The following is a 13512-nucleotide window of genomic DNA, read 5'->3' on the forward strand; positions in this document are numbered from 1 at the left end:
CCGTCCCATCATTCCCGTCTATATACATCTCTGCCTGTTGCTGCAATTCCACCTTCCTTTCCTTGCTGATTGCGCTGCGGGTTACCCTCATGCACTGCCATTGGTCAGTCCCGCCTCCTGCCCCCGTGGTTTCAACTTCAACCCCGGGAGAAACGGACGGTACCGAGTCTAAGGCGGGAGGTGTGGATGGGACAATGGGAACAGCGAGTGTCTGTTGTGGGCCTGGTTGGCTAGTAGGAAGTGTTACGTGTGCGGTCTGTGGCTGTGGGAGGGCTTGAGCTACCGGAGGGGGAGCTTGAGCTACGGGCGGGGTCTGGGCAATAGTTACTGACGTATCTGGTCTTACTTCTGATCTTGGGCCTTGTTTTGAATGGGTCAATATATTTTCTATCAATTCATCTGTCATGTGTAATTCTCGTTGTGGGTATACCTTTTCTATATTCAACTGGTCACGCCTGCCTGCCCTTCTTAGACTCTCAGTCCACTCCTCCTCTTCTTTTTCTTCCGCTACCGCACCTTTTGATTTATGCCTGCACGCATGCTTTGCTCTGCTTTTAAATCGGAGCATTGCTTCCTTTCTCCAGTCTTTAATAGTTTCAAATGCGGCAGGACGCGCTTTCTTTCTTATCAACACCCTTTCCAAGTTATCTATCCTCGCCATCTCAAAACTACCATTAATCGTCCACTGATGGTCTTGTTGCTTTCTGGTTTGCCTATGCCAAGTCTCACAAAATATTATCGCACCCACTCCATACTTCATATACATCTCATAGGCCGGCGTTCCCCCAGGTGGTACAATTTGGCCATTTTCCAAAGATTGTCTACCGCAGCGGAAAAACCCTGCTAAGGTGGACAATACCCCAGGCATGTTTCAACCTTCCCCTTGGTTAATCAACCTTACCTAGGGCATTTGATTTTGCAAAGTCAACTCTCAACCAATATCAGGATGCTTTGAATCGGGGAATGACTCACCTGATAAATGAAGTCGTCGGTATACTGACGCACCAAGGACGTCGTGTCTGCGTTTCTTGGCTTCCGCCTCGTTTCGGGACCCTCGCCTCCTTGTTCTCTAGCCAGGCACGTCGATCAGGGATCAGATGTGTGCATATCTGCAAAGGAGTCTCTCATCACTTTTACAGGGCGCCCCGAACACCTCTTGATCCAGGCTCGATCGTCCCGTCCTCGCCGTTCTCTGCCTTTCTCAATTACGTTACGCAAAGGAACAAGTGGGGGAGGGTCCCTATTCGGGCGCCATCTTGAAAAGGGCCCCTAGGGGACCCTGACGTCTATGGAAACAAGGCGGGTCACCACACCCGATAGAGATGCCAGACACAAGGTTGTATTCCCAAAGCTAGGGTTTTATTGCAAAGCAAAAGTCTCAGTTGACCAACTCGGTCTCACGCCCCGCGACGTGTATCTCTAGACCTCGAGGGACGCAAGAGAGCGAATTACGTACATCAGTTACATATATACAAAATGCATATCAAACAATCAGCTATGACATGGTTAACACCCCTCTTCATTGGGTTTCTTTGAACTTGGTGTGATGATGGACATCTCCGACCACTAAGACACCTTCAAACATCTATTCTAGTAACAATTTGCAATTTGTGAGTGCGTAGGCATCTTTCGGGTTATTGAATAGAACATGGCGCTTCTGTTCTTGGAAGCGAACTACATACAGAGGGGGTTGCATTCCGGACCTTGCTATCTATCAGGTGCTATTCGCGTCCTGGGAGCCGACATGCTCTAAGGGGCTCGGAAAGGGGGGGCCGTTAGAAAAGCATAATTCAAGCCTTTACCAGTATTATTCTAACATATTCTACCATATAACGAGACTGGCTGGCAGCTGTGAAATGATTAAATGCCCTGCGGCTCTGCTTCAAGGCTACATTAAGGAGGGAGCTGGGCATTCTTCCTGGCGCTGCCTACGTTTGTGTTTCAGCAAAACTCTTGTTATCCTCTCAGCCCTGTGGCCTTGTCCTTTTCATATGCAGACAATAATGTTCCACAGTCGAGCAGTGTAAGCGGAAAATATACTGCAAAGCAATAAGAACAGAAAGCAATGAGCAATGGTTAGAAAACAAAATGGTGATTCTTGTTACATCAAAATGGCTGTTCATTAGAAAACTCGAAAACCTATATTCTGTCGTATCGTGAATGAGACGGTTGGCGCACGGCCACCAAAATGCGTTTGCGGTCTCAAATTAGATTTCTAGACTGACACTTGTAGACCTTTTCTGCAGCTCTATTTAATGGCTATCTTGTCTCATCACCCTTTTCAATGTTTAAATTATTGATGTGTCCCTTGTAGCACACAATGTTGCTAATAGCAGCATTCCCTATGATCACTATGCCGTTCTTTCTCTTTGTGGTCTTTTTGGTCAAGTACCTCATATTGCAGCAGTACAAGCGTCTTCGATCTTCGCCAATGGAAAAGCTTTGATATATTTTCTGGCACACCCTTTCTTCGGCCACCTTATATTGGGTGCTTTGTGAAATGCTCTTTCTGTTTCAAAGTTTACACTGGGCCTCATTACACGTAAGGCGGTAACCATGGCGCTAGTAGCGGCATGGTTGCCGCCGGTATTTTACTGAGTCCGCCATGGTGAATGGCGGAATTACCGCCCTATTCCAAGGTGTGTGGGGGCGGTAATTCCCCATTCACCATGGCACTTCCCCATTCCCATTTTTGCCCCCATAGGGCTCAATGGGAATGGGGAAGGCCGTAATAACGGTACCACAAATTGCGGTACCGTAATTACCTCCAAGGTCCCTTTGCGGGTCCCGTCCTTAACGGCTGGTAAAACCAGCCATTAAGGTAGGGACCCAAAAGGGACCTTGTAGTAAGGCAGTAAGGGTTTACCAGCACTGGTACCCTTACCGGTACCGGTAAACCCTTACCGCCATCCGTGTAATGAGGCCCACTGTGTTGAACAATGGTAAATTAGCACATGCAGAAGAGGTTTTAAAATGCCGGATTGTTCTTTGATTTAGCACATTCCATAATTTGTGTGCACCACCATACTTTAGGAGTTTGATTTGTTAGCGTACCTTTGGTGCAGAGTCCATGTTATTTCTGATGTAATATTTACTTTCGATTCTGATTTTCTATTTAGGGTTATTGCGGCAGAGAATCTGCATGTACCATTTTCCATACTGGCATCTTTCCAGCAGGCCACCATTCGTTTTTTTTCTACTGACTCATCCAAGTTAAATCCCCACCAGGCTCCCTGTTCCATCAGTCCTCCTCACAACCTCAAGCCCACTTCCTACAACATCGTTCAGCGACCTCCACTTGCCTTAGCACACCACCATCTGCTCTTTCTCCTGTACCATCTCTAGTTTGTTTGCTTATTTTATTTATATAGCACTCCAGACCCAGAGGTAAAAGGGCGCTTTTAGACAGGTTACAAAAACAATAATTATATATTTGCAGTTATACATTTGTGCAGTTTAGAGAGGTTACAAAAAAACAATATATATACAGTTTGAAGTTATACATTTGTGCCATATGTACAGTATATACAGTTTGCATAGTTATAGTTAGAGTAAGGCAGTGATGTCAGGCGTAAGAGATAGAAAATGGTAGAGTTGGTTTTTCTCCAGTAACCAGCCAATGACTTGTTTCCTGAAGGGTTGAAATGATTCAATAGATTTAATGTTAAGTGGTAAGGTATTCCAGAGTTGAGAGGCCAGGACCGTGGAGCTAGAACCTCCAGCTCTTTTTAAGGTAAATCTGGGCACTGTAAGGCATAGCGTATTGAACGATCTGGTAACTCTAGTAGCCGATTTCAGGGTGAATTTGTTAGTGAGATAGGGTGGGGCTAGATGGTTTAAGGCTTTGTGGTGGAGATGTGCTCTCGCCTGGGGATGTTTAAAGCTGCTCATAGCACGTTATTTTGGAGTACCTGTAGTTTGTTGATTACAGATTGGTTGGCACCTAGGTAAAGGCTATTGCAATAGACCAATTTGGACTGTATGAGAGCCCTAGCCAGAGTGAGACAACTATTGGTGGATAGGAAAGGCCTGCAGGCCCTGATTAGTTTCCCAGTGTAGGCAGTGGCTGAGGCAGTCATATTAACCTGTTTGGCAAGGTTAGTATTGGTGTCGAGATAAAAGCCAAGGGTTTTCACATTTTTGACAATGGGAATTGTGTTACCGTCAATGATGATGTTGTTGTAGTTAGAGCTAAGTTTCTGCAGGTTGTTAGGTGAGCTGACAAGGAGAAGCTCAGTCTTCTCATCATTCAGGCAGAGGTCGTGTGTGGCCATCCATGCCTGAATGATGGAGAATATTTTGTTAATCCTGATGACGTCAGCACTCTAGTTACCTGAGATGGTGAGGAGTATCTGGGTGTCATCTGCGTAGTTAGTGTAGGTGACACCCAGATGGTCACATTTGTCAAAGGGGCTTTGTAAAAATGTTGTACAAAGTGGGGGAAACACAACAGCATTGTGGGACACCACAGGTAATAGGGATAGGGTCTGCTGCTGCCGTTGATGAAAAAACTCTCATGGTTCTGTTAGCCAAGAAGGATTGTATCCATATGACAGCAGAGGAAGAAAAGTGCGCTGCAGATAACAGGTGGTTGCAGAGTATTTTATGGTCGACCAGGTCAAAGGCCGCTGAGAGGTCTAGAAGGAGTAGGATGGCGGCATTACCTTTATCTTTAATATCATCAATCTGACTTTTGAGGTCAACAAGTCCAGTTTCTGTTCCGTGTTGAGGTCGAAAGCCAGATTGACGTATTCCTAGCAGTTGGTTGGTCTCTAGATAATCCTGAATTTGCAGGTAGGCAACTCTATCAAGGATTTTTAGCAGAAAAGGAACCGTAGTAATGGGTCTGTAATTAGTGGGAATTGCTGGATCTAGAGATTGTTTTTTTAGAAGTGGGAGAACCCATGATTGTTTTAGGTTATTAGGTACTGAGTTAGTGGAGAAGGATAGATTTATTAGATTAGAGATGAAGGGGGATAGATCTCTAGCTGCATCTTTAATGATCTGAGCAGGGCAGCTGTCCCCTTTGCAGTTTGATGGTTTTAAGGAAGTTATGATTTTTTGGACTTCTGGTATGGTTACCTTTTTGAACGTGAAGCCAGTGTTAGTGTTAGTAGGAGGTGGTGTGCTCGGGCTGGTGGGATTACTACTAGAGAGTTGTTGTCGTTTGTCCTCAATTTTGGTTTGGAGCCATGTGATTTTGTTGGCAATGGCATCTTTCACGGAAGTGTGCGTCAGTGGGTTGGGATTTTCTAGTTCCTTTAGAATAGTGAAATGTTCTTTAGCACAGGAGCCTGCCTGGCTTATTCTAACATTATTGGCTTTCTTCTTAGTACGGATTATCTCCTTTTTGTAAAGGGAGGAGACAATCGTGAGATTGGTTTTATTTTCAGCCGATGGAGACATTTTCTAGAGAGTTTCCATCTTGGATTTCTTTTTTCCCAATATTTTGAGTTCAGGTGTGTACCACGAATTCAGGTGAGCTCTAAGTTTGCCTTTTCGCAGCTTTAGTGGGGCGATAGTGTCAATGGCGTTGGTCATGGCGTCATTGTAAGTGTTGACCAGTAGGTTGAGGTCAGCAGTGGCTGGGAGTGTATTTAGAGTAGGGAGGACCAGGGGTATTAGGGTTTCCGCAGTAATGTTGCGCTTATTTCTGGTCGGACAGGCTAGTGCATGGGGGAACTGTTTGGGATTAGAGTTGTTAGTGTTAATATCAAGTGATATGAGGTAGTGGTCAGTACAGGCAAGATGTTGGGGGCTTTGCAGGTGATATTGCAATTGAGGGCTGCAACCCAATCAATGATTCTGCCTTTCTGATGAGTTGGGTGAATTTGTGCTCAGCTAGAGCATTAGCCAGGGAGGATGCTGGGGTGTCGTTAGGGTCATTGTATCCTAAGTTAAAATCACCAAGAATTATATTTTGTGCTGAGGGTTTAGAGTTCTCGGCTATTAGGGAGCTGATGTCTTCCTCAAAGGTTCCATGAGTACCTGGGGGTCTGTATATTAAATGAATGGTAATCATACTCTTGGGGGTGGTTTGAAGTTTGACAGTGAGGTACTCGCATGATTTAAGTGGGGGGGTAACTGATCTGAGGTCTAATGAGAATTTAAATATGATTGCTACACCTCCTCCGCAAGTATTTGGTCTGTCAGCTCTGAGGATGGAATATTTGTCGGGGACAGCTAGGGTTAAGTAGGGTCCTGCTGCCTCGTGTAACCACGTTTCTGTCATGGCAAGGAAGTCGAGGTCTTCTGATAGGATGATGTCAGCAACTTCTGTGGGATGAGCAACAAGGGATCTAACATTAAGTAGAGCTCCTTTTAAGGGGGGGGGGACTCTTGCCATGTGCATAGAAAAGGGAGTCATTTTCTATACTCGTTGTAGATAATTTTGTTATTTTGTTAATGGAATTTAGCATGACTGCTGGCCACACAAAGTTATTTTCTGTTTAAAGAAATATGTTAATTAGTACCCCGGTGCACATGAACAGGGAGCTAACAGCTACAACCCCTTCAAGGGGTGGCTTTACCATCTGATAACGGTGGTCCCGGGGGAATTACCAGACAGTAAATCCCAGCCCCTCAGGGTTTATTGCTTAATCACGCCACCCTTACTTTCGCTAAGTGGGTTTGGCAAAGCATATTTTCCCACTGTTATAATTTGCCATGCTCATACTCTACCACTTTGAGATACCCATGATAAGAGTTGCCATTTTGAATCTCGCCTTTGTGATATTGGTCACTCTTGCATTGTGCCACTTATGATATGATATGGCATTTATAACGCGCCTATACACAAGTGTTTCAAGGCGCGACGAGGCAAGAGAGGGGGAACAATGGGAAGACAGACAGCGATCTTACTATGCCAGGTGTCATTCAGATCGCACAAGTGCATGGGAAGGGGAGAGGGAAAAGTGCGAGGGGGAAGGGAGAGGGGAAAGTGCAGTACAATGAGTAGCAGAAAAAATAAGATAATAACAGCCGGAGGTGGCAGGTGCAAGGTAAGTGCAGACATAAGTGCTGGTACGGGGACTGAAGGGCTGCAGAAAACAGTCCCCAGGTGCAGGGGTTGCCAGGGAGGCAGTGCAGGTGTGCAGCTGTCCGTGCCTGGGCTCGAGATCAGGCAGGGTGGCCAGGTAACTAGTGAAGTTTCAGCCAGGAATTCAGCAGGGGAGAGGGGAAGAGAAAGCAGAAGCAAAGAGGAAAGTTTTGAGGTGCTTACGGAATCCGAGATGGTTCTCCTCAAGTTTCAGGGAGGTATGAAGGCTGTTCCAGAGGGAGGCCCCTGCTGAAGAGAGAGATATACCTCCAACTCTTTGCTTGGAGAAGCGACTGACCCTGAGGGAGTTGGAGGCGGATGAGCGAAGGGCTCGGGAAGGAAGGTATTTAGGAAGAGAGAGTTGAAGGTATTGTGGCACAAGGCCCCAGAAGGCCTTGTGGACAATACAGAGGGTTTTGAACTTAATCCTCACAGCCACTGGGAGCCAGTGCAGAGATTTCATGCCTGGAGAGATACGATTCCTGGGCTTCAGGCCAAGGACAAGTCTCGCAGTCCTGTTCTGGATAAGTTGCAGAGGGCGGAGAGAAGAGGCAGGCAGATTTAGATAGAGGCTGTTACAATAGTCCAGCCTAGAGAGAACCAGGGCTCTGGAGACAGTGAGCTTCTGGGGAAAGGAGAGTAAAGGAAGAATACCTCTGAGGAGGTGCAGCTGGTAGTTTGACTTCTCAGAGACGTCAGAGATGTGAGGAGAGAAGGAGAGTGTCGAGTCGAAGATGACCCCGAGGTTTTTAGCCTCAAAGATGGGAGCAGGAGGAGGGCCAAGAGAGGCTGGCCAGAGAGCTACAGGGAATCAGGGAGCCGGTGTGCCGATAAGGAGAATCGCAGTCTTGCTGGCGTTAAGGAAGAGGTCATTGGCGGCACACCACTCCTGGATAGCAGACAGACAGTCATAGATGAGGGAGGAGGAGGCAGAGGGTAGCCTGAAAATGAGCTGCGTGTCATCCGCATAGCACTGGAAGTTGGGGCAGAGAGTGGCGATGTGGTGGGCAAGGAGTGCCAGGTATTGGTTGAAAAGCCAGGGAGATAGGTTAGACCACTGGGGGACACCACAGGTAGAGTAGAAGACAAAGGAGAGGAAGGACCCAAGTTGGACCTGGGAGGGTCGGTCAGAGAGCAAAGAGGTCAGCCACGCCAGAGCCTGACCAGTAATACCCAGGTTATCACGGAGACGGGTGACTAGGTGGCATGGTTGACAGTATCAAAGGCAGAAGAGAGATCAAGCAGGGTGAGTCCACAAGGGTTTTAGAAACAAGGTTGGAGAGCAGGTCTTCATGGATGTTCAGGAGAGCAGCTTCCGTGCTTCTGGGAGCTCTGAAGCCAGACTGATGGTCATGAAGACAACCACCAGATTCAGTATGGAGATTCAGCTGGGAGATGGCCAGTTTCTCCAGAAGCTTGCCCAGGAAGGGAGTGATAGAGATTGGGCGATAGTTAGCCGGGCAAGTGGGGTCAGCAGAGGGTTTCTTAAGAAGGGGGTGCACAAGGTAGTACTTCAGGGGGATGGGAAGACTCCAGTGGCAAAGGACTGGTTGCAGAAATCAGCTAGGGCAGGAGCCAGGGAGTCGATGTGGTCCTTGATAGTTTTGGAAGAACAGGGGTAAACCTATTTCGACGAAACTTTCATAGATCGGACTTGTCTAGAAACCTTGTCTGTGGAGAAAAGGGGAAAGGAAGAGAAGGAGGGAGGAGGGGTGACTGCAGAAGGGCCAGATGAGGAGCAGGGAGTATGGGGAGGCAGAGGATAGGAGGAGAGTACGGACAGGATGTCCTGAGTATTTGAGATGAAATGAGAGGCCAGTGCCGCACAGAGGGCCTGGGAAGGGACAGGAGAGGTAGAGACTGTGACAGGATTGGCCAGTTCCTTGCAGATTTCAAAGATTTCAGCCGAGTTGTTAGATGCCGCAGAGATGCGGACTTGGGTATGAGCTCTCTTCTTGGTTAAGACAGAGAGCCGGTATCGCCTTCGCAGCAGGCGCCAGGCCAGTTTGTCAGAGGATGTATATGAAGCACGCCATTTCCTCTCGGCCACCCTGCAATTTCGTTTTAGAGTGACGAGGTCTGAGTCATACCAAGAGTTGCACCTGCCTTTGGGCTTTGGGCTTTGGGCTTCAGGCGGATTCTCATGACAGGGGCAAGGATATCAAGAGCATCAGAGATAGATAGCAGAGTGGAGCTTGGAGAGGGCTGTGTCAGGGTGAGAGTCAGCCAACAGGGGATGTGCGAGTGAGAAGGTGGTGGGAAAAGCCTCAGCTGACACACTCTTCATGGGTCGGATGACTGAGAAGGTAGGTGGCAGAGATGGAGGTGGCTTGGCGTGAGGGCTAGGGAGGGTGAGGTGGGAGGAGAGGAGATAGTGATCATTCCAGGAGAGATGAGTGGAGAGAGGATCAGAGAGGGGAAGGTCTGAGGAGATCAGAGCGTCCAGAGTGTGCCCTAAAGAGTGAGTTGGGCCAGAGGGGAGAATGGTGAGTGAGAGAGAGTAGCAGAGGTCGCGAAAGAGTATGGAGGAAGGACAGGAGGCATCCAGGTGGATATTGAAATCTCCTAGAAGGAGGAATTGAGTGGTCGCGGCCAGGAGGGAGGAGGAGAGGTCCGCCCACTCAGAGAGGAAGGAGAAAATTTGACCAGGTGGCCGATAGATACTAGCCACTGTAAGGGAATGGCTAGGTGAGAGAGAGAGCCTGCAGATGAGGCATTGAAAAGAGGAGTAGGCCTGCGTAGGAATGACAGAGGCAGGAATCCACTCAGGGAAGATCAGTGCAACACCCCCTCCAGAGTGGTTGGATCTGGGCGCGGAGAGGATCTTGTAGCCATCAGGTAGGAGTGTGTCAAAGCTGGTGACAGAGCTGGCCGTGAACTATGTCTCAGTGAGACCGAGGATGTCGAGTTCAAGTTCTTCCAGAAGACGGGCGATATCAGAGGAGTGCTTGACAGCAGAGCGGGAGTTTAGAGTGGCAGTATGGAGAAGGTTGCCATCCTTGAAGGACTTCCGGGGAGGGGTACAAATCAGAGGTACGCCCTTCGGAGGTGTAGAAGGAGCCCGGGAAGGGGCAGAGAGGGAAGGGAAAGGCAAGGTAGCCAAGGAAGACGCAGAAGGTTGAGTCAAGGAAACCCTGGAAAGGGGGAGAGAGGGGATGGCTGGATAAGGGAGGAAGTTGATGAGGCACTGGAAGCGTCGATTAAAGAGATGGAGGTTGGCCTGAGGGCCTTGGACGGTCCCGTTCGAGGAAACATTAATGATGATCTTAGAGGAATGGAAGGAGGCCAGGAGGACGTCCCAGCGTTTGCCACCATTAATGGGAGAAGAGGAGAAGGGAGAGAGCACAGAGACCATATGAAGGGTCCATAGGTCTGGCAAAAGAACGACAAAGAGGATGTCGGTGAGAGTATCCTTAGAGGAGGTACTGGTGTAGGTGTCGGCGATAGGAAGGCATAGGTTGGGGACCAGGATGTCCTTTTTAATATTCTTCCTACCAGATTTAGTGAGGAGGGCAGGATAGTCAATAGAGAAGCAGTTATAGAAAATAGGAGAGACAGAGAACACCATAGAGTAGGTGGGAAAGGAGAGAGGTGGAGGTACTGGAGGAGGACGCTAGAGTAGGCAGAGCCGGGAGCGAGATGTAGGCCGTTGAGCGGTGGGACAGGTTGCCAACACTCAGACTTACAGAGCTAACATCTGGCACAGTTTAGAAGGGAGAGAATGCACAAAGAATTTGAGAATCCTGAATAGAGGGAGGAAGGTCTTGGTTTCACAAAGCAATTTTAAATACAGTGATAGTGCTTATTATAACAGGTAAAATCCCACCTAAATTTGAGAATCCTGAATAGAGGGAGAAAGGCCTAGGTTTCACACAGCAATTTTAAATACGGTGACAATGCGTAATTGTAACAAGTGAGATCACAGATAAAGTTAGTGGGTCAACCGTTTCACAGTTTAAGTTTTGTCACTTTGAAACTCACTACTGTGATGCTTCGCCTAACTTGTAGCCTCTTTGAGTTTCCCAATGTAAAATGTATGCCAGTTTGAATCTTGTCACTGTGATATTTGGCACCCTTGCGTTTTGCTTCTTACAATATCCCAATTTAAGTTTTGCCACTTTGAACGTTGCCACTGTGATTTTTGCCACACCTGAATTTTGCCTTTTACTGTTTCCCAATTTACGTTTTACCACTTTGAACCTCACCACATTTGAATTATTCTGCTGTGAGGCTTCTACATATTTGGGTTGTGCTGCTGTGTGGTTTCGCCACAGTTAAGTTGTGCTGCCATGAAGTGAGAGTGTTCTCCACATGTATCCTGTGCGTCTCTAAAGTTGCACCACATCTGAATTATGCTGCTGTGAGGTTGCACGACATTTAAGTTGCACTGCTGTACATTTTCTTAACATTTGAATTATACTGCTTTAATATTTGACCTCATTTTAATAATGCAGCTACGAGGTTTCGCCACATTTAAGATGTGCAGCTGTAAGGTTGCACCACATCTGAATTATGCTACTGTGAGGTTGCACCACATTTAAGTTGTGCTGCTGTAAGATGTCTCAACATTTGAACTAAGCTGCTGCAAGGTTTCTCCACATTTGAATTATGCTCCTGTGAAGTTTAACCACATTTAAGTTGTGGTGCTGCAAGGTTGCACCACATTTGAATACTGCTGTTAGGTTCCACCAAATGTTGAGCTCTGCTGCTGCAAGGTGTCCCTTCGTTTGAGTTATGCTACTGTGAGATTTTTCTGCATTTGAGTTGTTGCTATTGTGGGGTTGCATGCCATTTGGTTGGTGCTGCTGTGAGGTTTGTCCCCATTTAGTTTGTGCTACTGTGATGTTTCACCACATTTAAGTTGTGATGCTGTAAGGTTTCACCACCTTTGACGTACGCTGATGTGAGGCATCTCTGTATTTAAGTGTACTGCTGTGAGGTTTCATCACATTTGAATCCTGCTGTTAGGTTCCAACACATTTTTGCTCTGCTGCTGTAAGGTGTCACCTCAATAGAGTTATGCCGCTGTGAGGTTTTGTTGCATTTAAGTTGTGCTGTTGTGGGGTTTCACCACATTTGGGTTGGTCTGGTCTGAGGTTTCACTATACTTGAGTCATGCTGCATTGGGGTTTCCCCACATTTGATTCATGCTGTTCTTGGTTTTTACTGCATTGGAATAGTACTGGTCTTGGGTTTCAGCACATTTGGGTTGTGCTGCCACAAGGTTCCTCCACCTTTTAGTTGTGCTGCTGTTGGGTTTCACCAAATCTGGTCCCACCCCATTTGAGCCCTGCTGCTGCTCGGGTTCACCACATTTGAGTCATAATGCGGTAGGGTTTCACCACATCTGAATCCTGCTGCTGTTATGTTTCACCAAACATGAATTGTGCAGCTGTAAGGTTTCACCACATGTGGGTTGCACTGCTGTGAGATTCACCACAGTTCAAGGCTTGTCATTATTATGTCTGATCTTATTTGAATATTGCTGCTGTTGGATTCAATCTGGAATTGTGCTGTCTTGGTCTCCGTGGCAGCTGAATAGGGTCTCACTAGGGCAACCCTAATCTCAATCACTACTGCTTGTAACTCCAATTATTGTCCAACATCCTCTCCACAAGGCTAACATTATACACTCATAATGCCCCCAAAAAGGGTCAATAGTTAAAAAATAAGAGGATACAAATGGCACACCAGAGAGGTCTATGATCATCCAAGCAGACACCGTCCTTTTTCCCATCCCTCCTCGAACCCTAGCATTCGAGAGATGCACCAAGTAGCCCCAACCTATACCTGAACAATGACCCTTGCCTTCACCAGTAGGCTTACCCCACTCCCTCACGATATCTGGCAACATAGACCCTATCCCATCACAGCTGTTCTGACCCCCACACTCTGTTCCCTGACAAACATCCATCCTTCCTCTACTCACACCCCCTCAAGTCTCAAAGGGCACCTGACATGCAAGCCTCCTTCAGAAACCATACTCTCACTGACACTCAGAATCCCAGCTGTCTGAGACTCAAACACCCCCAACGCATTCCACAACTTACTCACCATTGATACTCATGCAACCCGAGCAACAACCCCACTTAGTACCTCTTGACTAAGACTCAATTTGTCTTACCGTGTTAACACCTTACAGCTGCAGCCTTCCCCCTGGCCTTCATTGCCTTCCCAGAAATTCCACTCCTTCTGCCCAATCCTCTCCCTCACCCTTAACTTGAACCCATCGCCCTAAAGCACACTCCCCTCTCGGCCTCTGTCCTCAACAGACTTCCCCCTGCTTGCAGCAGCTGCCCATACCCCTTCGATATATATTCCATCACAGCCTGCCACTTCTCCACTCACTGCCACCCCACCAACCTTCACTCCACATAACACCATTTCCATCTTCCAACCTGAACGTGCCACCCCTTTGTACAACAAACCCCAACTCCCATCCATGGTGGAACCCCTCAATACAAATCATACTG

Source organism: Ambystoma mexicanum, chromosome 1p (genome assembly GCF_040938575.1).
Source record: "Ambystoma mexicanum isolate Mex_15411 chromosome 1p, UKY_AmexF1_1, whole genome shotgun sequence".
In the NCBI taxonomy this organism is placed as follows: Eukaryota; Metazoa; Chordata; class Amphibia; order Caudata; family Ambystomatidae; genus Ambystoma; species Ambystoma mexicanum.